General features: G+C 39.2%; 1 protein-coding gene across 1 annotated transcript in view; it reads right to left on the bottom strand.

Moving 5' to 3' along the window:
• The window catches only part of LOC129747623 (diencephalon/mesencephalon homeobox protein 1-B-like), a 93,331-nt gene extending 74,779 nt beyond the window's left edge, over nt 1-18,552 (bottom strand). The window contains exon 1 of the mRNA XM_055741914.1: nt 17,912-18,552. The gene's annotated coding sequence lies outside the window, so the exon portion shown is untranslated. The remainder of the gene's footprint in view (nt 1-17,911) is intronic.
• Between the last annotated feature and the right edge of the window lie 5,026 nt (nt 18,553-23,578).

Here is a 23,578-nt window from a genome sequence, read left to right as displayed (position 1 = left end):
ATAAACGTTTCGAGGTTGGTTTGGATATTTTGTTTTGAACTATGTGGAGTTCTTCTGTAGTCCCTGCGTCGTCGTTGTCGGTCGATCGTAAAGGGAGCAAAGAGGGGAGAGTGCGCAAAAATTCACTTTACCAAATAAACGGAAAATGACACGCTGTTTGACGTGACCGAAAGCGCAAATATTTTGGCGTTAGCAATTTTTCGTGAGTAGCTTTATTGAAACGAGTACCTACCCGCGATCATGAAAGGCGTCGAAATTGAATTATCTGTTTCCGTCAACGGTAGATCAGTACGAAATTCGAATAAAATTTGATTAAAGATGTTCCGGGAAAAACGCAAATCCGAACTGCTATACACAATTCCATTCCGAACTGATTCGATTCAATGGCTTCGATTGCGAATTTTCTCTCGGCGGGTAGCAAAATGGCCTCCGGTTTACCGCGGTAAATTTTAATGGCAAACGGATATTTATTCAATTTGGCGTTGATTGGTTCCATAAATAACCCGATTTATTTAGATTGGCAAAATGTGTATGTGGCACACGACGCAAATATGTTTGCCTCTGAGCGTGTGTATGTTTGTTAATGTGCGGTGCCTTTTTGTGAATTGCACATATAACAACAATCAATGCCGAATAGTGCACGCATTCAAGGGCGCCACTAATTGCGGATTGCGTTTGCACTATTTAGTATTAGACTAATTAATTGTTTGGGCGTTGAAAAGCTATCGATTGGGATCTGAGCCAAATTAGGGGAGCGGGTTGGTTTTCAATATCCTGAGTGTAGTTGCCGATTTCCGGATTAGCAATTTGGTCGACTGTGTGTGATATCGAAACTATTTTTAGTGGCATTCGAAGCTGTCCTGTTTGATAATTTCGGTGTAAAAAAATTTTCAATTTAAATCGAATCGATTGAAGTGATAAATGAAAATCAGGTTTTTTGTTACTATTTTTCATCCAACTTAATTTTAAGAAAATTTACAAAAATAATGAATATAAATTAACATCATTCGAGGTCTGACTTGATTATTTATGAAATATTAAAAGACGAACATATGAAAACTGTTCCATGATTTAAATTCTTAAATTACTCAGAATTTATTATCGAGCGTTTTTGTTTTTCGGATATCAAAGTGAAGTTACGAAATGAGCACAATCGAAATCACTCACCTCCCTTTTTGGTCTCCTTTAGCGACGAAGTGTTGAACGACTCTTGAACAAGTTTGCGGCAAACGAATCTACGGAAAATTTCCCAGCTAAGCGAATTCTTGAAATTCACTTTTTCAATTCCACCATAAGACCGGGTGCGACATTAGATTTCTTTTTGTTCTTTCAAAAAAGCAAAAATCTCGCCATATTTCATAAGATGTCTTCCCTCGTCGTCCTCGTCGTCCAGAATTTTTTTCTCCTTTAAACCCCTTCTTGTTGCTTGCGACAAGTTGAGTCTCCGTTTAATTTGAGCCTCTAATGAAATCACGCAATTTTCGTACTCATTTAATAAACTCTCGCTTTATTCAATTACCCAAACACCACCAGCAGCAGCCCGAGATGCTGAGATGTTTATAGCAATAATGGCATAAGCATACGGGCATTAATTGTTCGTCATCACTCCATCATCAAACAAGATCGGGTTGAGGCGATAAACGAATTTTATTCACGTTTTACTGCATTGCTGCTGTTGCTCGATTTTGTGGAAGGATTTTTTATTTCAAAATTTTCGGTTCGGAAGTTTTCAACGGGTAAATGTTGGGAATTTCTCTGAAGTTCAAGTGTCGGTATTTCGTGCTAGCTTTTTTTCTGTCCTTCAATTTGAAGTGTGTGGTTTTGTTTGCCGAGTGAGTAAAATCACAGGAAAGGAGCGAAAGGAAACACTTCAGCTGGAATTCCGATTAATCAGGATTTGTCCATGGTTGAATGGAATTCCGTTCTTGAAGGAATAAGGCTAATGTAGCGTAAAGTTTAGAATCTTATGAAAAAATGTCTATTGAAGTGCAAAAAACATCAATCGCGATGGATCAAAGCTAAGCATGGATCATCTTAGATGTGTACGCACTGTTTACTTTACCATAGCGCTCCTAGTTGTCGGAGCTGGAATGTTTTGACAGTACTTTGTTTTGGAATGTTTCCTCTTATTTTATTTTTTTTTTCATTAACACAGTATTCCGTCTCATGCATGACATAACTTGACGAACATAATTCCTAAAATTAACTCGGTCCATGGCAACCGTTCTCCAATTTCTCGGACACCCCACGTTCGCCAGATCATGCTCCACTTGGTCTAACCACCTCGCTCGTTACTTTCTCCAGCTCGTTGCCGTCGATCGTGACCTTGTTATTACTGGACAAGCGGGTTCGGTCGGTCTCGTATCTGCAGGCCAGCATGTACTTCGTCTTGAACGTTATCATCAACCCAATCTTTCCTGCTTCGCGTTTCAGTTTGCGATAGATTTCCTCCACCGTCGCAGATGATCTGCCGACTATATCAATGTCATCGGCAAAGCAGATAAGTTGACGATCCAGTTGAAAATCTTGCCCCTAATTTCTCCCAGCGCTCGTCGAATATTTAACACCTTCTAGCGCCACTTTGAACATCATGCAGGATAGACCACCGCCTTGTCTTCCCCCTGCGTGATTAGAATGAACTCGACAATTCACGCGAGATCTGCACACAGCACTGCGTTCCATCCACCGTTCGCCTTGAACAGTCTGGTCTAATTTTCCATAGCTCGCCACGGTCGATCGTATCGTAGGCGGCTTTGAAATCGATGAATAGATGATGCGTAGGGACAACACTTTGTAGGCGGCATATAGGACAGTGATCACTCGGTAGTTCTCACAATCCAATTTGTCGTCCTTCTTGTAGATTGGGCATATTACCCCCTCCTTCCGCTCCACCGGTAGTTTTTTTATGTCCCAGTTTCGGACCATCTACCGGTGTAGGCAATCGGCCAACTTGTCTGGGCCCATTTTGATGAGTTCATCTGCGATGCCATCCTTCCCAGCCGACTTGTTTTTATTCAGCTGGAGAATGGCTTTCTTAACGTCACTAATCGTTGGGAGTGGCTCCTCTACGTCGTTGGCTACGCCGGCGATGTACCTTCCCCCACCGTCTTGATATCCTGCATGGGCGCCGTTCAGGTGTTCATCGAAGTGCTGCTACCACCTTTTGATCACCTCACGATTGTCCATCAGGATGCCCCCGTCCTTATCCCGGCACATTTCGACTGGCGGCGCGAAGCCTTTGCGGGATACGTTGAGTTTCTGATAGAACTTTTGCGTTTCTTGGGAAAGATGCAGCTGCTCCAGCTCCTCCTCCTCCAGGCGACGCTTTTTCTCCTGGAAAGTTCGGACTCGCTGCCTCTTCCGCTGATTTTCCACATTTCGATGGGTGCCTCATTGCAGCCCGCGCGGCATTCTCTTCGTCCATCACTCTCCTACACTCCTTGTCGAGTTCGTTCCTCATGACAGATGACGTTCTCTGCGGCACTGTTGATGGCTGTTTTGATGGTATCCTAACATTCCTCAAGAGGGGCTTTATCAAGCTCACCATCTGCCAACAGCGCTGCTTCGAGCGATTGCGCTTAGTATGCCGCGACATCAGATTGCTTCAGCCGTGCGATATTTAACCGAGGCAGGTATCGGTTTTGTATGTTGTTCACTAAGGAGAGTTTTGAGCGCATCTTCACCATCACCAGATAATGGTTTGACTCGATGTTGGCGCCTCGACAGGATCTGACGTCGATGATGTCCGCGTGGAATTCGTCTTTGTCGTCACCGGTACTTCCTAGGTGAGGGCTGTGCATGTTGATGATGTTGAAGAAGCGGTCCTTGATCCTCAACTGCCACATTCGTGGATTGACTGGCCCCCACCCGATCATGCGTTTTTGCATCTTTCCCATCAATATAAAAGCTGTTCCAAGCTAGTGTGTGTTGCCGCGGCTCTGGTAGATGGCACGACCATCTTGGTACGTTCGTACCGTGGAGCCCTTTCAGCATACCTCCTGCAGAGCTCCTGCTTTGCCGATTTCTATCAAAAATTTGTTGTTCGTGGTTCGTTGCTTGAGTTTTTTTTTGTAGCCACGGGCTGGCAACGCCCACAGCTAATCCCACTCTCTCCCAGGAGGATCGTCGTGATGTTTCTGTTTTGTGTCCCGAACACCACCAGGACGTTGTTGAACTCCGCACGCCGCCCCTGACATGGAGCACAGACGCGTGCGGAGCTCCCTATCTCAGTCTACATGCGACCAAAGCATTTACCGGGGTTGGGTATCCTATCTCCGCAAGGGTTGCTAGCACCCCAGCTAGCACCACGGGGAGGTAGAGAATCGGAGTTGCAGACCAGAAGTGATATGACCACTACCCGAAGTTGGGTTAATGGAGGTCTCGAGTTGCACATCGTCTACCGTTCTTCAGCAAGTCTTTGAACTTCCATAACTTTTAATTCTGATGAAATTTCTTCATCACACATTTATCACAAAACTCAAGCTTCCTTAAGTTTGTATGGCCTGAGATACAGTTATTCTAGGAAGATTGGAGTTTTTCGGCTTTTACTATTCAAACTTAAACATCTCAGAAACTACGCCACACTTTTTCTTGAAATTTTGACGAATGATTGTTGAAATATAAAGTAAGTTTGTCATAAGTTTTTGATAAGTTCTATCGATGGGATCAAAAGTTACACGAGATATTTTAGGCATGAACATAGACATAGGGCCACAAGACGAGTCACGAGTCGTTTTAGTTAAGTAAGCCATTTTGGAATTACAGTAGTCGAGTTGAGTCGAGCTTCAGTCAGTAGCTCGACTGAGTGGACTGCTTGAAAGCTGTTGACTCAGCTGTCACGATTAACCGAGCCAAGTTTGTATGGGTCCAGCTTTTTAATTCGTTCAGTTTCACTCGACTACCAACCTTTCGCTCGACTTGACAGTGATTAGAGTCGAGTCGAATTACTCGACTCGTTTTATGACCAATACATGAAATGTGAATTATTAATGAATTAACTTGGATTGACAATGTCCGAAATGGCAATGCTTGGATAAGAATCCACCAACAGACATAAAATTGCTTGATAATTTTTAAAATCCGTTTGTTGATCATGCTAAAGCCCCTAATAAAGTGTTTTTGGAAATTTTCAAATTAAAATGTTATGTTCAATGTCCCTCTCGTAAACTATAACATTTTTAATCTGTGCTGTGTTTGTTAAACAAGATTAAAGTTGTGAACAGTATAATATTTGCTTGACCAATAGTCACTCGCGCGAATCGTTATGCATATATCTGACCTAAAAATAACTTTGTGATGTGCTAACATTAAATCCTACATGACAATTTTAGGTGGTGTTGTTTGTATGTCAATTCTAAACAGAACTTCCAAGAATTTTAGAATTAAAACTGAATATTCCTAAAAAATAATTAGAGCGTCCACAGATTAGATTTTCAGTGGACGTTTTTTACTCAAACCCGATCGAAAGTTGTAATTATTATGCACCCTAATGATAATTTTGGACTAACCAAAGAAGAAGATCAATATATCATTTCGATAATCGGGCTTGTGATATAGCTCAGTTGGCAAATCTGTTGTCTCCTGAGCCGATGTCCGCGAGTTCGAGCCCAAGAGTAAACATCGAACACAGTTGTACCGGATGAGTTTTTCAATAACGATCCGCCAACTGCAACGTTGATAATGTCGCGAATGCCATAAAAATGGTAAAACGACTATAATCGAAACAAAAAAAAAAAAAATTTCGATAATCGGTCATTTCGTTAATCGGTCTGGAAAACTGCCTTCTAAAATTTAGAATAAAACACTTGGTTTTGTTTACATCTTGGTATCTTACTCATCAATTGATTATTCAAATATATAATTTGAACCATCAATAAAACCAATGGTGAGGATGTTTTTAGCAATAATCTTGGTGTAAAAGCTTATTTCTAGAGATTGTTTTGATTAGGTCGTATGAGCCATATGGCGTGTATCGATAAAATCGCTGTTGAAGTTTTGAAACACATTTTTAATTCTAGTACTCTAAACAACACAAACAGCACTTCGGAAATTTCGTATGCGATGTGGAAAAAGATGAAGAACATGCTAGTGTTTTCGATATAGCCATTAGCTTTGTTTTTTCAGTAAAGATCTTCTTACGACGTTTGGCAATACCTTTTTGGCACTAACGTCGTTTCGAAAAAACTCAAAATTTCATCTAAATTTGATTTATCTTTTCTTAATATTTGTTATTCCCATCTATATTATTGATAAACTGAAGGTTAACGTGATAGGAAGCAGAAGTGTTACCTGGAAACACCCGGTCAGTCAGTGCTGACTGGAATTGTTGACTGCGTCAGACTGTTCATCAGAAATGATCCTAGTCGACTAATATTGCTGGCTGCTGCGATGATCGTTCAAGGAGTGCGTAGGCTTATTCATAAAGCCGCTTATTATTTTGGTCGCCTCTTTGCCCTCTGTAAAAATCCGAAGCTAGTATTTTGCCCAGCATAAATTGAAGTTTATTAAACTTACCTAGCATATTAAAGCCATCTTTTTAACAATAGGGGAGAATGAGGATACTTGATCCCTGGGGATACTTGATTCCTTAGCTATATCTCGAAACTAGAATGTCTTACAAAGATCAAATGTTCTAGAAAAATGTGCCAAAATGAGCAAAATAACAATGTTTGTAGTTTAAAAAATTTTAACAAAATAATTGTTTGAGTAATTGAACTTTGTTTGAAAAATTTCACAAAATGTAACTTGAAGATCTTTTTTCATCACTTTAAAATGTTCCTTACTTGGAAAAATTATGAAAAAAATATTTGTTCCAATGTATCAATTGCTCGAGCGTAAAATGAACTTCATAATGCCATATTTTGAAAGTAATGGAAAACACTCAACTTTTTTCAGAAAAAGTTTTCTAAAATGTTGATTATGGGTACAATTGATCCCCTAGAGTTGGGTACAATTGAACCCCCTTCCAAACGGCATATTCTTCTTCTGAATTTATCGTTATGATTGCTGATTACGAAATTACTAATATTTATCCAAAAACTAATATTTATCGAACAATTGTCTGAAGAAAAGAGCAAAAATAATTAATTTTCTCTTAATTATATAAAATAGCGCCTTTAAGTATGCAATGTTATTAGCGTTGAGACAAAGTTATAGAATTTTCTTCTTATGTCTGCTATAAATTGTGAAATGAGAACAAACAAGACCAAAATAGTCAATTAACATTCTATCTTGGGGTTTTGTTTGATTTTTATAAAGGATTAGGGCTTCCTGAATAAAAGATCAAGTCTCCTTCAAAAGGGGATCAAGTCTCCCCTAACTTCAGAAAAATCGCAATTTTTTACTCCCACGAAAATGCTTCTAGTTCATCAACGGGTTCAAGTATTGTTCTAATTCTTGGAGCATAGAAACTTGAAGTTACAAGCTGTCAGAAAATGTCAAAGACGGTGAGTTGCTAAATTCTTCCAAAACGATATGGTGAAAATAAGAAAAGGGGATCAAGTATCCCCACTCTCCCCTACAGCTTAAACTATACTGCTAACAACTATCTCCGATAGAATTTTCCAACTTCTTTACACTTATCGAAGCGTTTTCTGGAAAAATGCAGAAAGTCGCTTAAACCACTATTCCGAACTGTTGTCTTGCGATTTTTTGTATACACGGCAATTTAGTGCGATGCAAATAGTCGTTAAAACCAAATTGCACGCGAAAACGAGAAAGTCATTATGCGTCTCAATTTCAAATCATGTTCTAAAATTTATTCTTTAATCAAATGTATCCAAATTTTTACCTAACCATAATTTTTAATTTGATTGTTATTCGTGTTTAAAAGATTATCTGGTAAGCATTTTTATTAAAATTACAAGGTATTGATTTTAAGGACACATTTGTGTAAAACAATTCCAGTATAAACTTCGCAAATGTTCAAAATTTATCAAAATATAGTCGCTGGAATTTTATCACGCAAGGGCATTATGGACAGAAATACCCAATATTTCATGAAATTCCATAAGGTGTGCCTTTTAAATACCATTTTTGCCTGTAATGAAGTACTTATCCGCGACAAGTGGTTATGTCTTCCTATAGTTGTGAGAAACGTGATGGCCTAGTACAAGATCTCAGGCCAAATTTGAGCCAGATCAGAGCACGGGAAGCCTGAGCCTGAAGTTTGTATGAGATTTTGAGACATTTTGTTCGGAAGGAACATGAAAATCTAGTTTTCCATCAATAACTTTGTCCCCTTTGGCCGATTTCTTTTGAACACGGTTTTTAATAAAGCCTAAGTTATGACAAATATTTCATCAGAAGACTGCTTTTCGATTCGAGTTTAGATAAACAAGATATTAGGCTTCATAAATGGGCTAACTTTCTTAAGGGTTAGATGTTCAAGCTAAGGCCTGTCGATCCTCTCACCAAAGTATCGATTCTCTCAGGTGTGGGCTTCAATGTTGAAGGCTTAAGTTGCGAAGGTATGCTCTCTATTCAGATCTTGCCTGGAGATATTAGTTGAGAATGAAAGTGGACTCATCGAGTTATAGTTTTTTCAAATGTTTATCTACTAGCTTAAATGAATAAAAAGTTTTTCAAATCATGTCAAAACCAAAAAAGTGTTTTTGATCCTTGACAGATTTTCGCATTTTGTATGGGTCATACTGTACTTAGGTATATAGCAGCTTTATTACTATCATGATATTATCTTAGTAAGATGGAATGATGATTTTCTCCAATATCGAATCCGACTACAGAAGATGTTTGTACCCTCGAAAACTCCATCGATACGAATTAAAAATGATTAAAAGTTTCAGAAGATCCTGCCACCAACCATCTGTACCAATAATTAGCGTAAATTTGCATCCCCAATTCGGTGCTGCTTGTTTATTCTCTTTTGTTATCCGCCAAATCGCTTTGCATCAGACATCAACACAAACATCAATCACAGTTTCTGTGTCCCAGTTCCATCACCGAACATCGAAGCCAATCTGGAATCTGGAAAAATTTTCTCCCAAAAGCCCCTCCGAAAAGCGCGCGGGGGATCAACTCTGTGGTCAATTTCATTTCCACCACAATTGCTGGTCCATAAAAGCCCTTCTCCCGTAATCAAATAATCATAAATCAAAATAATTCCCGGCGAATATTTTGCTCGTCCAAGAGCGACGCGACAGGCACGCAACCTCACGCGTAAAAGGTAGCGCAAATTGGGCCGAATTGATTGAGTGGGCTGATGAAGACGACGAGCTTTGACTTTTGCCAGCCCACGGTTTGCGAAGTAGTGCAAAATTCGCTGGAAAAACTCCGGAACCGACCCAGAGTGGGACATTGACTGTTGTTCCTTTTTTTCAGTTGCTATTTTAAGAAATCTTTAACTAAGTGTGATGCTAAAACACTTTAACAAGTTCCGTTCCGGAAGAGGAAATGCATGGTGTAGGATCCCTTTTAAAGTGTTTTGATGTAGTTATTAGCTAACCAGGGGCGGCATTTGTTTGATCTGTTTAGATGCATTCTTCAGCGGCTAAAAATAGAACTTTCTTCTTTTTGCATATCATTTTCTCGAGAATCTTTTTTCCTATTTTCTTTTCATCTTCTCTCAAGAAGTGTAAAACTAAACATTTCCTACCCAAGCCAACCATTCAAACGAGTGTTAATTGTTTAATTGAAACCAATTAAATGACGCTTCTGTTTCCTTTAGTATGAAGTTGCCCGTTGGAAGTTGAATATTCAAATGACAAAATTTGAGCCACACATGGCAACAAATCGACAAAACTGACCTTCTCAGCGACTGACTGACTGACTATGGTTGCAGTTATTCGATTAGGCAGTTTGTTTTTGCTAATTCATGGGTTGACTTGTTGTTCATAAGTAAATATGCAAACTGCGCTCAGGAATCAGCTGAGCTGGAAACTGGAAACTGGAACCCGTGCCCGTGCTACTCTCTACTCTACTAGCTGGGGGAATATCAATTTGGCCTTGGGGACACATGCAATATGCGATGATATGGTCCATCCATTCATGCCCATGGGTGTCAGAATGGAGAGATCATTCTATTAGTGCTCATCATATTCGCATAATACATATCCGCCATCCCTACTTAAAACAATCGTCCCCCTTGCCAGGGGAAAGTGTGTGGTGGTTTGTTGATTCCTGTTTATTTCTGCGTTGCAGTTTTACAGTAGGTTTTCTGCAGCGGCAGAATTTTTGCGAATTTGTCATGCCACAATGACGGGTCCATGAATTGTTTAAACATTTAAAGCCTTATTAATAATTTGTTATAACACAATCCCAAGTATCAATTTGAGTTTTAAAAGGAACTGGAAGGCACTTCAAAACTATGTTATAAAACAACGTTTAGTTATATAAACCCCGGTAATAAGGCCCATCTACAGGAGGTTCTGAAGTGAATCTTACAAGGACCTTATACAACCATTTGCACTCAAAAGTGCTTTTTCGTTAGCTCGTTCTAGAGAACCACATGCTCCTTTATTTTAACTCAAAATTAAGTACGACCGGAGCTCAAAACATAGTTCGATTCTATGAACCTTAAGTTAAGTACCCTTTTTCCTCCTTGCGATGGTTCAAAATGGAGTTCGAACTGCGAACTCAAAATTGATCCCTTTTTTTCCTTCGGCGAGGGATCAAAGCTGAGTTCGGCCTTATGAACTAAAAATTGAACTCTTTTTGTTGGACTGAAAACACTTAGCGAGTTCACTTCGAACCGGAACAGCAACCAACGAACACGACACAAAATTTTGTTGTTCCGGAACAATTACCGGAAGACTATGAAGGAACTTCATGTCAGCGTAAAATCCTGTCCGTTATTGTCATCATATGATGAGCGGCTTGGAATGTCCGGAAACTTCCGGATGTTATTTACTTCCCGTGGGAAGTAACACCCGGAAGTTTTCTTTGGCCGAGAGTGTCCACCGCTCTGTAATTGCAATGCAATGAACCGAAACAGGAACATCCGGGTACGAAAATTTTTAACCATCCTTCAATTCCCTGAAAATAAACAACCCTTGAATAAAAAGGATAAATTTGAGTTCGGCTGCCGAACTTAGTATTGAGTATGCCTATCAGAACTTAGTTTTGCAATTACCTAGTCAAACTCAAAGTTGAGGGCTGCCACTGAGGTGCTTTTTTGAACCAAAACTACTTAATTTTGAGTTTAAAAAAGGAGCGTGCAATTCTTGTTGCAGAAAACAAAATTGTCCATGAAATATTTTATATATCCGAAAAAAGTTATGATTCCTTTGAAAATCTTATCGAGTTTTCGCTTACCTCATGGATAAAATTACTGCGCTTGTAATTTTATCGATTTATTTTTCAAAAAAAATCTCAAATAAATTGTACGGCCGGATAATTTTGAAAAAAAGAATAGGTTTCTAAATAAAATTTTAAATATGTGATGGTTACAATTAATTTCAGTAAACATATTTTAGGCCAGTATTTGATATGATATTTTGTGTAAGGTATTTCGTTCGAAGCCGTTTTTGGTAAATGACACTAAAAACAAATAAATCCATGCGAACATGTTTTAAAATTATCATTGTTTCATCTGAAAGTGGCGATTTAGTTGGAATTTCTATCTTAAGTTTTCATAAGTTTATCTTTTCACGCACTGATGAAGTTCCTCATGCAGCTTCAATCAAGTTCACAGTCAAATTTTTCCTGTTAGGGCGAAAACAGTGAAGCTACTCCGTATTGAAACGTGTACGTTCATGTAACGATAGTCCGTCGCATCGAAAACGGATAACTAACGGCACTTTGTGGATGCCGGATACTTCAGCTATGGCGTCTTCAACGTTTTTACACTCTGGGACAACAATCAGAACATCGAAAAAGGCCGATCCTGGACGGCCGACGATCCTTGGCGTCAAGAAGCACAACATATGCCTACATTAGGCTTGCTAGATACTTTCAGCAAAAAGCGGGAAATTTCACGAAAAAAAGCAGGACATGGTCGAGAAAAGCGGGACATGTGAGAAACTCTTAAAACAGCTTTATTGTATAGCCAAACTTATATGAATTGAATCAGCCAAAGTTGTTCATAGACAAAACACTGAGGCATTTTTTTTAACGCGGATTGACTTTGTTCGGTTTTCTTATAAGGCTATGATCATTTAGTATCCGGGCACTTTATTTCGGTGATAGCTAAGTTACTAGAGCTCGGATATGCAAAACTTTAGTAGTGTTATGTTGGTTATGAAAAGGACTATCTTGCCTATTTTTAATAGATTTTTAAGTTAACGTGTGTTTGAGATATTTACTATGCAAAAAGACATGATAAAAAAAAGTTTCCACAATCACCTCGGAAATTCTTCATAGTCGACTTGAAAACTCATGAACTGTTGATTTTTTTTTTAATTTTTTTTTGCTCAAATGGTTAAGAAGTATTAGGAGCCACTTTAGGATGCTCACGAAGTTCAAACCAAGCATCAGAGTGGGACCCTTGATCTCAAATATGGGTAAAATGACTATGGTTATTGAGAATAACTAGAAGTAGACCGCTTAACTATGCAGTAAATCCGTTTCCGGCTGGCAAAAAGTGTTGCCTGACTTGTAGACACCGAGTAAATAACTAATAATGAGCAGTTCCATGGATCGCAATCTGTGCAACCGGTTTTTACGCAATGTGACAGATGTGTTCTGATAGACAAAGATATTTATGATACAACCGAATTGAGGAGGTGAAATTTTTTGAGATGCCCACTCATGAAAAGGTTCGAACCAGATTCCAATTGGTTTTTCAAGATGAATTTGTGTAAAATATCATGATTTTAAAAAGGTTTTGCTTCTGTGGTAAAAAAATAAATCATTACATGACTGAAAAAAGTGTGTAATGATAAAAAAGAGATTTTATGAAAAAGTTAGAGTATTTCTTGAAATCATTGATAATTTTTTTTATATTTTTACATTAAATGTCATATAAACACCTTCCTTTCCCTCATAGAAAGTTTTTCGATCAAATGAATAGTTTTTAAAATACAATCGTTTGTAACTGCCCGGATACTAAATGATCATAGCCTTATATACCCAAGTAACCAAAAGTTCTATAAAACAGTCTCTTAAATGCTTACTCGGCCCTGCACGGGCGCTGTATAGCATTATATTCAGCTAAAAATTTAAGTACTTATCCACACTTTTAAGTTCTATAATCAAAACTGAGTAGAAGGCTATTTAGCTTTTCCAGAAAACCATCAACAAAACAGAAAACAAATAACGCGTTCATGTATTTTTACTTAATTTGGAACCTATCATTTTCTCAAATCTGTGTAGGACTATTACATACCTCTTCTAAACGAATTTCATACTTACTTTAACAATGTGTATGCCAGTAGATTTGAACCTGGACCTTCGTGGTGAAAACTGAACACGCTACCTCTGTACCATGGGCAGCTTATATTGAAGTGATTTTAAACATCAATTCAAAGTTGATTCATGTAATCCTTTTCAAAGCAGGCTAAACATAAAAAATGTAAACATTTGTATTCTTTAATGATCAATCAATTTCTTCCAAACCAGACTCGCACGATTCGAAATCAAACGTAAGTTTTTCAAAGTTTGGTTTGGTTTCTTGTGATATGTGTGCCTTACTTTATCTTTAAAATTCTAACTTCTGTTTCCCTGGTGTTTTGCCATAAACACGTTGAATTTCCATGGTTCTCGCGAATCAACACAAAAAGAGAAAATATTTCAAGTCCAACATTTGAACGGTGGATTTGATACCGCGTTTGAAACCATAAAACAAATAATAATAAAAACATATTGAAATTCCAGAAAATTTCCATCATTGTATACTTGGGACAATTGAGTCTAAAAAGATGGCGTTCAACCAGGGCTGAAAACCAGAAAAAAAGCGCTCAAATGTCAAATTGATCTGATTCAATCAACGTCCAGTAAGAAGGTATCAAATTTTGTTTCATTAGAGTATTCATTATAAAGACTTTTATTTAAGCTTTGAGAGTGTTTTGCATTTAAAAGTTTTACTAAACTGAGCATGCATCATCTATGAAACACTAGTTTTGTTGATTTTGTTTGGCTTCGGCACGAGTTTTTATCATAAACGATTACAACTCTTTTCTAAAAGTACTCAGCTTTCTGACGAAAATTTAAAATCAATTGTACAAAAATGCTGCAGCGGATTTCTATTTGCCCGCCTTAGAGCAAGTTCACTGGTTGAGATGGAGTTGGAAATTTCGAAGGTTTACATCACATCACAACAAATTTGCCGTCCACCGGTGTTGGGAAAATCTGATATTCGAACAGTTTCGCGCTGCAAAATTTGTATCGTATAACACTTTTTGGCTGAGGGTGATAGAAAAACACATTGTTTTGCAACACCGAACCAAGTGATAGAGTCGGCGTTGCAATACAGTATTCGTGCATGAAACGACTCGGTGCTGCCATCTTTCTTATATTCAAAACCTCAGTTGAGGGGAAAAAAAGGAAATTGAGTAGTTTTAGGATTTCTGGATTTTAATAGAAAATTATATTTTGATGTTTCAACAATACATTTATCACTGAAATTGTTACGATTTACAAAAAAATAAATCAACTCTTTAAAACGTAAAGTCAATTTTTTCGATACCCTAGCCAATTGCGTGCACCATCACTTTTCTGAAACGCAGAGATGCCAGATAGTTGAATAACTTCACGATACTGTGATATTCATTAAATAATTGCATTGATGCAGGGACCGAAAAATTAATCATCGGGAACATTGATCGAGCAACCGGTGATTGTCGGGATCCGTCCGGACAACCCTTTTTAGGGAAAATCGTGTTGGTCAAGTGATATCGGTACTCGATTCACAGTAAGCCAACCATAAACAAATGATCCGATAAGTAAGTAATCATCACAAATTGCAAAAAAATTACTTGAATCAAAATTATTTTTTTTCAATTTTAGGTTGTCGCTGTTTTTTCCTGCGGCCCAAGTCAGCAGTTGAAACAAGGGCACACGTTCAAGGCAAACAAATAAGGAAACAAACTGGATGCAGCCGGAAAAGTGGCTCGTTTTCATCTACCAGCAAAAAGGGAGGCTGCGGATCGGATGCTCCCAAGAGCACGGAATTTGCCCAGAAGGCTTGCTGCAATCGGTCCCAGGAGATGCCGAAGAAATGCAAATTGAATTAGCGCTTCAAAAATAATTATTTCGGAACAGTTCAGAAATATAATCAGCTTCTAATGAACCCTAAGCTTCTAATTACCCCGGTGTACCTTACATACATAGTGGAACTAAACGTACATACTGAAACTTTTATATTCATATTATTATTTGCAAGTCAATGATCAAATAAAGTGAATTTGATTTCCATTTTTAAACGGTCAATTCAAAATACAAAAAATTAGTAAAAATACTGGAAAGCAAATGCACTTGGCATCGCTGGTAGCTTTCGGTTTTATTCCTTCGTTTTCTATCACACCGATGGACGGCCAACATTTTTGTTCTATTTTTCGCGATAGAAAAAATCCCATCTGTGCTACAGCTGTCAAAATTCCTACCACTTTTTCCCAACACCGTTGGACTTGCTCTTAGGTGTATAATATAAGGCAACTTACTTAAGATTCTGGCAAAAAAATTAAATCAATAATAATTTGGAAGCCACATGAAAAATATTTTCTTCGTACCAAAGTTATTTACAATGCATTGGTTGAACGTGCTTCAAGAACGGTTAACTAAATCAGAATCTTACTATGATACTAAGAACATTAGAGTGTCTTAAATGAACTATGAAAAATTCTGTTTATTTAAAAAAAGTTTTTGAATGCGTTGCTGTGTTGAACCAATGAATTCTAATTGAGCCTAACGTTCGATTTTTTCATGGTCAGTGAACTTTGTGAAAGTTTTCCAAGAAAAAAGCGGGACATTTTGAAGGCGGGGCAGCGGGACGAATGCAACCCTAGTCTACATGCCTGAAAGTGACATTCCCCTTCACTGGGCTCGGAGCTACAGGCAAAGACTCAGCAGCAGCAGCTTAATGGAATGGTCAATTTTGTTGTGAAAATTGACGAAATATTATACTTTCTTAATGATTCAAAAATTAGTAGATATATTTTACCATAAGCTTGCAAGAAATTATTCAGCACGTTTCCGGGCTGGACAATCCAGGCTATATCATCTGAAAACCTGACGAATTCCGGACATTTGATTTAAAAATCGTTTACCAAAATCCCATCAATATCCGGGCAAATTTGGTCAAAACCTAGGAATTATTCTTCAAAATTAAGAAATTTTTTTGAAAAAACGATCTTTTTTTTTTTAATATTTTTTATATATAGTATTTTAGGCTTTCGAAAAATCCTTCACGATTATTTTTATGATACTTGCTCGAAAAATTTCGTTATGGACGAAAAAAAAGCAACAGAATTTGTGCTTTTAGTTGGATTTGGGATGAGAAGGAGAAAAAACCCGGGCTTTTCCAATAAAATCCGGGCAACCGGACCGGACTGATCTCAAATTTTATATTGAATATACCCGGATAAAACCGGGCAATCTGGCAACCTTATTTTACCAGGTTGGTAAAAAGTCCCGAAAAACATTTTTTTTTAAATCATTAATAAAATTATTGACAGCAAATATAGCAATTGAGTGTTTCTTTTACCTTTGGAGTTGTGAAGAATAAATCTATACGAAAATGTATAGATATGTTGGGTTCCGATGAAATTTTGACCGCTAACCCGGTTATTCCGGTAGAGAAAAAAAAATTAAGTATGAAAAATCGTTTCTCAATGCGTATCTCAGAAATCATGTTTGAACCCTTTCGATCCTGTTTTTATGAATTTTATAATACGACTACCACACTAGACCTAGGCTAAGCACAATTTTCCCGTTCGTTTGGATAATGTCACGCTTTTTAGTCTACCTCTTTTTGGAAGCCCAGCATAAATAGAGACAATAGTGTAAGGATTGTCTAGCTCGTTACAAATCATGCTTACCATACCGTACATAGAATTCGTTTTTGCTACGACTATTTCAACATTTTTCGAAAAACTGAGTTCTTCATCTAACTCGAGCCCCAGACCTTTCACGGAGGATTTTTTAGCAATGGATCAGCTGTTCTCGATACAATATTCTAGCACAATAATATTCACTTTCCGAGAATAGGAAGTCACATTACATTTTAGGACATTGATTTTCAATCAGAAACTGCTGCAACTCTCTGAAAATCTGTAAAACGCATTTTGTAGGGCCAAACAATGCTTTGGGTGCCGCCCAGGGAGGAACAGTTTTCAATCATCTGTGTAAATCAACACTTACACGACACGCAACAATCCAGGAAACTCGTTCATATCTGTGACGAAAAGAAGGGGTCCCAAGTGAGCCCCTTGTGGTACGCCGCTGTTGATCGAGAATACTCTGGATCTAGCATTCCCTATGTTCTCAAATTGGTTTCTCTTTCAGGTACGAACAAATCCTAATTCCGGTGATCCTATTATTACACAGCACTGACAGGAGAGCATTTTTGTTAATCTTGATTTTTTTTTCTCTTGCATCGCAAATGTCTCGATAACGCGTAAATTCTTAAATTTGAAAAAAATAAGTCAGATAGTGCTTTTTACAGGAATCAAAATTTTGTATGATCGATATTTAGGAAAAAACTATCAGCATAAAAAGTGTCCCATTTCTAAATGAACTAAGCTTTTCTGCATTCTTTTGGATTTCTGTGTAGAAAAACCTCATTGGGGGGCATAGGAAGAAACGATTTAGACGCGGGGTTCGTATGAGTTTTGAAAGATAACTGATACATATGAACTACTCCTATATTCCTTCATTTGATAATTGTTAAGATGATAGCGATTGAGTGAAAAGTGGCCAAACACCTATAAACAAACAATTCGATTTGGAAACGACTTTTAGAGTCTTAAGCCGTCGGCATTTGGTAAAATTTATTATTTGTTTCCTATTTTGAACTCACCTTGTTTCCGTCCGTAAAAATTTTGGCAGCTTACTGCAGGCTATGAAAGCCCGCTGAACAATAATCCCGAAAAGTCAGCAAAGATCACTTGTATAATTCCTTAGAATTTGAAGAAGAACAGTTATAATTTCATAGAAACGTTGCACCACTTTCGAGGTAAGAACCGATATTTTCAATATTTAATTTTATGGTTCCAAGTTTTGTTGAAATGTATTTTCCCTTAGCTTTTGTTATCACTATTCCCAACCTTATTAGTGCTTTTCAGTGAATATGTTTCGTTTGTATAGATAATCTTACATACAATTGAACTTGTTTTTCGTAGCAACAATCCTGCTGAGAGGTACCCGAACTTTATTTCTAGATTAGTTTAAACGCAACACTTGTCATTTTAAATCCAATACCCGGACACCTGATTTCCGAATCACACCTGCGAATATCCTTGCATTTTCGTAACTCCAACAACTTGTCAGTCCGACGACAACGACGAAACAGCAAAAACTTCCGTTGACGGCGCGTTTTCCCTGCAACTGTCACTGACACGACCACGACAACGACGAAGTAGAGACGCACGGATCGAATCGGATCGGATCATAAAACACGTCTATCCCGGACGACGGCCACGAATGGAATCAACATCGCCGTCAGATCAGAACCAGCAAAATCGCAAGTCAGAAGAAGCGCGTGCAGCATGTCATATCATCATCAGCACAGCATCCCCGAGCCGAGCCGAGGAGACCTTTGCTATGTGACGAGATGTTATTATGATGCTTCCCAAATAACTACGGAGCTTGAGGGAGGATCGGATTGGTTGTGTGGTGTGCTTGCTGCCGCTGTCGTGTTATCCAATTTCTAACAGCCCGCACGATTTCTGACAACCAGCAGCTCACCTCCTCTGCGTTGGAAAGGGAAAATTGGCAAGGGGGAGTGAGAAATGCAAGTTCTGTGCTGTGCTCATCATCCCCCTACGATTCGGTTCATAGTGTAGGTACAATAATGGTGCGTCTCGTGGCGGCGTCGTGGTGGGTTTTCTCTCAGTGGGATGCTGATTCTGTTCTATATGTGATGACGATGATGATGCCGGCTATTCCGATGCCGATGATAATAACGACAATGATTTTTATGCTACCGTGCATTGAGCGGAACTCGAGGCCAGTGCTGCAAGACGATGACACTTGTTTGCTTGAATCTTATATCCTTATCACAGTGTCTTTTTTTTTAAAGAACGATTTCTATACAAACACTTCTACATTCTACATGTCTGAAAACTTGCCTCATTATTATGGAAACTCTTTTCTATTTAACGCATTTGTGATCTTGAAAAAAAAATCAATGGTAGTCAGGAACTTTCCAGGCAGCCCAGTTTTATCCGGGCTTGTCCGGATGTTTACAATAAAAATTGGGGAAAGTCCGGTTCAACCAGGTTGTCCAAATATCGAAGAAAAAGCCTGCATTTTGCTCGGATTTATTCACAGTACAGGTCCGCATAGAATACTCAGCGCCGAGGTGGTCTTGTGGATAGGCTGGCGCGAGTCTGGTATTGGTATGTCAGGAGCACTAGGTTCGACTCCCGGTATCGGCAAGAAAACTTTTGGGTTCGAGTCCCATAATTGCCCGACAGGTAAGATGTGTTTCATTCTAAAACTGACTATGTAATAGGAATGTTCAATCAGTTGCCAGCTGATCAGCAATATACACGGATGCCGGAATACCTGTAAGTAAACTAGCCCATTTGATTGACTCGTTCTTCCAAAATAAACCGACATCAACACAAAACATTCACTTCATAACAGTTCATACGAAGCCATGGGGTCCGGGTATGGTGTAAACTGCATTAGAAATTTGTCGAACCTAATAATCTAAACGAATGCATGTGAGCACATACTTAGACAGAAGCTGCGGTGAATCCGTGCACCCATGGTGGATTACCAACATACATACATACATACATACAGTACAGTTCCGCATAGAATAATTATTCAAAAGCTGGATCGTATAGATTTCCCTGATTGGGCACTAGACTGAGTTATTGGAGTCATTTTTGCATTTCTCAAACCCTGGGGTCTAATAAGCTCCGTCTTGGTCCAAAACATATCCATGATTTTTTGCAGAATTCTTAAGTAACGTTTTTTTTTACTTGATGATCCCGCGCCGATCCTCCGGTGCATAGGGCCGTGATAAAAGACCTCCACTGTTGACGATCCGGAGCCAGCGTCTTCACCTGGTCCCAGTCAAGATTCTCGTCGACAGTTCGGATTACAGCGGCTAGGCTTCGCCGCCACGAGTTTCTGGGTCTGCCTCTTCGTCGATGAACTTCTGGATTCCAATCTAGCGCCTCTCTGCAAATCTTGTTTTAATCTTTCCACAGCGTGTGCCCAATCCATCTCCACTTACGTTCCCGAATCTCGATTTATAGCGCCTTTTGATGACACCGGCGATGTAGTTCCTCATTCGAGATCCAGTTGCCAGGCCACCAAGCGCGGATGATATTCCGCAGGCAGCGGTTTACAAATACTTGCAGTTTTCGCGTCGTCACCGCATATGTGCACCAAGTTTCGCACTCGTACAGCAATACGGATTTGACGTTTGAGTTGAAGATTCGAATTTTTGTTCGTAGAGAGATCTGGCGTAAACGCCAGATGTTTCGGAGACTCGCAAACGCAAATCGAGCCTTTCTGATCCGGGTTTCGATGTCTTTCCTGGAACCACCATCAGGCGTTATCTGGCTACCAAGATACTGGAAGCACTCCACTTTCTCAACTTGTTGCCCAGCTACCATGAAACTGGAGGGATTTCCTGTGTTGATCTCCATCGACTTGGTCTTTCCGACATTGACTGTGAGACCTGCTGCCTTGGAACTTTCGGTGAGGTCGTCGAGTTTGCTCTGCATATCCGGTTGCGTTTGGGCGAGCAAAACAATATCGTCAGCCAGGTCAAGGTCGTTCAGTTGCTCAATTGTAAAAGGATTCCACGGAAATCCTCGGTTCGGTGCACAGTCAATCGATCCAGTCAGAATCTCATCCATTACGATAAGAAAAAGTAGCGGTGACAAAATATATCCCTGTCTCACTCCAGCAGTTACCGGGATTGATTCGGACAAGACACCGTCGTGCAAGACCTTGCACGAAAATGCCTCGTACTGTGCTTCGATGAGATGGACTAGTTTCTCTGGGACCCCTCGTCGTCTAAGAGCAGCCCAGATGTTTACATGGTTAAGTCGGTAGAATGCTTTTTCGAAATCAACGAACACCAGCAGAAGAGAGTCCTGGAATTCGTTGATTTGTTCCAGTATGATTCGTAGCGTTGTGATGTGGTCCACACATGATCGTCCGGATCGGAATCCAGCTTGTTGCCGTCGGAGTGTAGCGTCAATTTTCTCCTGGATCCTGTTCAGGATCACTTTGCAGAGTACTTTGAGGGTTGTACAGATCAACGTTATGCCTCGCCAGTTACCGCACTCTGTCAGGTCTCCTTTCTTCGGGACCTTTACGAGGATACCCTGCATCCAGTCGGCCGGGAATGTTGCAGTATCCCAGATGTCAGCGAAAAGACGGTGCAACATTTGTGCTGACAGGGCAGGGTCGGCTTTCAGCATTTCAGCAGGGATGCAATCGATCCCAGGTGCTTTGTTGGATTTCATGTTTTTGATTGCCGCTTCTATTTCAGCCAGCGAGGGCGCTTCCGAGTTGACGCCATTTATGCGACCTACTGTTGGCGCTTCAAGCTGCGGGTTCTGTTGGCCATCGCTATTCGTGACTCGGAAGAGTTGTTCGAAGTGCTCAGTCCATCGTTTGAGCTGATCTGTTCGATTGGTCAATAACTGACCTGCTCGGTCTTTCAGCGGCATTCTTGCATTAGTCCTTGCACCGCTGAGGCGGCGAGAGATGTCATAAAGTAATCGGATATCTCCATTGGCGGCGGCTCTTTCTCCCTCTTCGGCTAGGGAGTTTGTTCAGGCTCTCTTGTCTCGTCTACAAGCTCGTTTAACTGCCTTTTCCAGCTCCGCATAACGCAAGCGAGCGGTTGCTTTGGCTGACCCGGTACATGCCTGTTCAATTCCGACTCTCGCCTTTCTCCGAGCATCGACCATCCTCCAAGTTTCATCCGACATCCATTCACTTCTTCTTCCACAAACTTTACCGAGAGTACCATGGCTAGTCGTGATAAAGGCATTCTTGATTCCACACCCTTCGACTGTTCCGTCTGTCGGCAGCTCCGAGGCTCGGGATTCTAGCTGTTCAACGTATGCTCTTTTCACCTCTGGATTCTCCAACCGGCGGACGTCGTATCGACACCCGACTTTCTCCTCGCGCCGTTGGACACACGCAACTCTCAGTCGTATCTCGCCAAGGACGAGGTGATAGTCAGATGCAATGTCTGCGCTTCGTTTGTTGCGGACATCAAGAAGGCTCCTTCTCCATTTTCGGCTGATGCATATGTGGTCAATTTGATTTTCTGTTCGGCCATCTCGTAACGTTTACATGAGTAAATTTGAACTTTTATGTTTGTATGGGAGAATTGAATATTTTGTACTGAAAAATCAACATCATTTTTATTTCTTCTGTGGAACCGAGCCAGCGGACAATTTTTGTGCCAATTTATAAATATCCTGAAGGAAATTTTCCGCTGAACAACATTGTCCGAGACCGTAACTTCGTATCTTATTAGGCGAAAAAGTTATTAGGTGTTTAACAGAGGTATGTCTTTTTGCATTGATGATCAATAAATTCAATTGACATCCCTGCAGGGTGCCTAGCGAGGTATTGCATGGTTACTTTTCATGCAATATTTTGTGAGGCTCCAGCAGTGATGTCTATTGAATTTATTGTTAATCAATGTGAAAAAACATTCCTCTGTTAAACAGTTAACAGGTTTTTTACCTAATTAGATACTAAGTTACGGTCTTCTACAAAGTTGTTCAGCGGAAAATTTCCTTCAGGAATTTTATAAATTGGCACAAAAACTGTCAGCTGGCTCGGTTTCACAGAAGAAATAAAAATGAGGTTGATTTTTCAGTACAAAATATTCAATTTTCCCATACAAACCTAAAAGTTCAAATTTACTCATGTAAACGTTACTTAAAAATTCTACAAAAAATCATGGATGAGTTTTGGACCAAGACGAAGCTTTTTAGACCCCAGGGTTTGAGAAATTCAAAAATGACCCCAAATCGACTCAGTCTATTTGGCTCTTGACTGGATTGCGTCGTACCTCAACGAACGTCATGCTTTCACGAAAGTCAGCAGCTTATTTGTTATTTGTTTATTTTTCATCAACAGATCACATATTGATCCAAATGATAGGTTAAAAATTAAAGACAAACTACAATTTCACGGAATTTATCCTATACTAGTAATTTTTAACCTGATTTAAAATTTATTTAAGAATTCGTATTTAATTTATTTTTGAATCTGGTGTCATATTTGATGTATTCTACTTATGTGCACTGATTCTTAGTCCAAAGCTAGAAATTCGTTTTCACTTGTTTCGAAATATTGACTTAACATTTTTAGATCAGGATAAGGATCATCATTCCTATTCGGAATTCAAACTTGTTAATAACTTACCGGAAATAACATTCATTTGAAACTTTGAATCTGATTTATTTTAAAATCGTATTCATGAAATTTTCTTTTTTTTTGTCTTTTTGTGGTTTTTTTTTATTTTTTG

The sequence above is a fragment of the Uranotaenia lowii genome, chromosome 2 (assembly GCF_029784155.1).
Source record: "Uranotaenia lowii strain MFRU-FL chromosome 2, ASM2978415v1, whole genome shotgun sequence".
Classification (NCBI taxonomy): Eukaryota; Metazoa; Arthropoda; class Insecta; order Diptera; family Culicidae; genus Uranotaenia; species Uranotaenia lowii.
This window is presented reverse-complemented; position numbering and strand designations above follow the sequence as displayed.